Source organism: Manis pentadactyla, chromosome 13 (assembly GCF_030020395.1).
Source record: "Manis pentadactyla isolate mManPen7 chromosome 13, mManPen7.hap1, whole genome shotgun sequence".
NCBI lineage: Eukaryota > Metazoa > Chordata > Mammalia > Pholidota > Manidae > Manis > Manis pentadactyla.
The window spans coordinates 78,706,544-78,708,938 of NC_080031.1; the positions used below are offsets into that span (position 1 = coordinate 78,706,544).

Below are 2,395 nucleotides of genomic sequence, written 5' to 3' on the forward strand. Positions count from 1 at the left end.
ATCCATCGATTTAATTCAGCTTCCAAGAATATTACTGTGTGTGATACAAGGCTAGAACAAATATGTTCTAAATTATGTAATTAATATCTTGTCCATTTTTGTTGCTATCGTAGAGCATAAAGATACACTTACAAAGCAAATTGGATTTATGAAGAATTCTCATTCATTGTGTCAATCAAAGAAACAAAGCTGAGACGTACTTAAAATTAAAACCTTGAAAACAGGAAAATATTGAAATTAATTTTATGCCCTAGTTAAAAGATTTTGCAAATGGCAGATCAAGTATTTGAAACAAGTTTTGTTATTTTCAGTTATTTTCATGAAAAATATAATTGAAATGGGGCACTGTATTTGGTGAAAACTCATCTATTTCTCCGTTTTCAGTGTCAATCCTGTTGAAATCATGGAAAGTGGGAACACCGTCTCAGAGTTCATTCTCCTAGGACTCTTTAACCACTCAGGAGACCAGCCGTTCTATTTGTGATGGCTCTGACAGTTGCCTTCCCCTCCCTCGTGTGTGACGCCCTCATGATCCTAGTGATTCACCCGGACTTCCGGCTTCACACGCCCATGTACCTCCTGCTGAGCCAGCTCTCCCTCACGGACCGGGTGCTGGTCTGCACTGCTGTGCCCAAGATGGCTGCTCACTATGTGACAGGGATAAGTCCATCTGCCCCACTTGCTGTGGGGTGCAGATCTTCTTCCTCCCATTGGGAGGAGGTAGGTGCTTCCTCTTGTTGGCCATGTCCTGCGACTGCTATGTGGCTATTTGCCACTCCTGAGATACCCCGTCCTCATGAACTGAAGACTATGCCTGCTAATGACCTGGGGGTCCTGGTTCCTGGGAGCAGCTGATGGGCTCATGCAGGCTGCTTCCACCCAGAGCTTCCTGTTTTGCAGGGCTCGTGAGATTGACCATTTCTTCGGTGACGTGCTCACTCTGGTGCGTTTGGCTTGTGCTGACATGTACAACTGCTGTGTTTTAAAGCTCCTCGTCCCACGTTCCCTCATCCTGATTTCCTATGGTCTCACCCAGGCTGCTCTTCTCCGGATGCGTTCTACAGAAGCCCACAGAAAGGCTTTTGCCACCTGCTTCTCACATTTGGCTGTGGTGGGACTGTTCTATGGAGCAGGCATTTTTACTTACATGAGATCCAAATCCTATAGGTCAGCTAACCATGACGAGGTTGTGTCATCATTTTATACTATCTTAACCTCTGTGTTGTACCCCCTCATCCACAGTCTGAAGAACAGGGAGGTCAAGGGATCCCTGAAAAGGTTTATGGGCCAGTGTCCTGCCTTAAATAATGACTGAGGGTAAGATTCCTAGAGAGAAGTTATATATGCATTATATCTGTAACGGTTATTTCTCTTCTTCTTTGAAATGCAGATGGACTTCCATACATTGGGATTGTCTATTACATTGTCATCAAGAATAAATTGTGGATGTTAAAGTCTGTTGATCACAAATCCTTATTACACTGTTTCCACACAACACCTCAAAATTTATTCAATGAATAACTTGGTTGCTTTCGCCTAGCTGGCTGTCTTATGCACTTACTGAATGGTTCTACTGGAGCTATGTATTTGATATATGTTTAAATTATTGCCACAATTATGTTTATAAAAGAAATTCAGCAAGGCTTGTGTTGTCACAAATTAGGTATTTTATTGTGCCACCATCTTTATATCAGTGATTATCAAACTAATGTTCCTTTCTACCTATAATAACTTCCTCTCTGATACACTCCATTCTTTATGAAATACTATAAACACAGAAATCATATTATTATATATATAACAACTATTATATGGAGTTTACCTTGGGACTTAATGAACTACAAATAAATTTGAAATTTATGGTGGGGGGTAACTGGTAACTTCCATCCATGGAAGAGAAAGCATGGACTATAATCATTTTCCCCTATTATTTACATGAAACATCTTTTTCAATCCCTTCACTTTTAATTTGTGCATGACTTTGGGTCAGAAATGAATCTCCTGTAGGCAGCATACCTATATAGGTCTTGTTTCTTTATTCTGCCACTCGTGTCTTTTGATTTGTGCACTCAATCCATTTACATATAATGTAATTGTTGGTAGGTATATATTATCAACAGTTTATCAACTGTTTTCTGTTTGTTTTGTGGTTCCTCTCTGTTCCTTTCTTCCTCCCTTGTTGGTTTTCTATAGTGTTGTGTGGTTGGATTTCCCTTTTTTACTTTTTTGTGTGTCTGTTACAGGCTTTAGGTTTGTGGTTATCATAAAATTCAAGGATAGCTTCTGAAGTACATAACAGCCTATATTAAGTTGATGATTGCTTTATTTCAAACACAATCTAAAAGTGCTTTTGTCTTGTTTTTCCTCCTCTGCACTTTATGTATTAGATGCCATA

At 39.7% G+C, this 2,395-nt stretch overlaps 1 pseudogene; it reads left to right on the top strand.

Annotated features, from left to right (window-relative positions):
* Positions 1-403: 403 nt before the first annotated feature.
* On the top strand, positions 404-1,315 carry LOC118936076 (olfactory receptor 2T33-like; annotated as a pseudogene).
* The last annotated feature ends 1,080 nt before the right edge of the window (positions 1,316-2,395 follow it).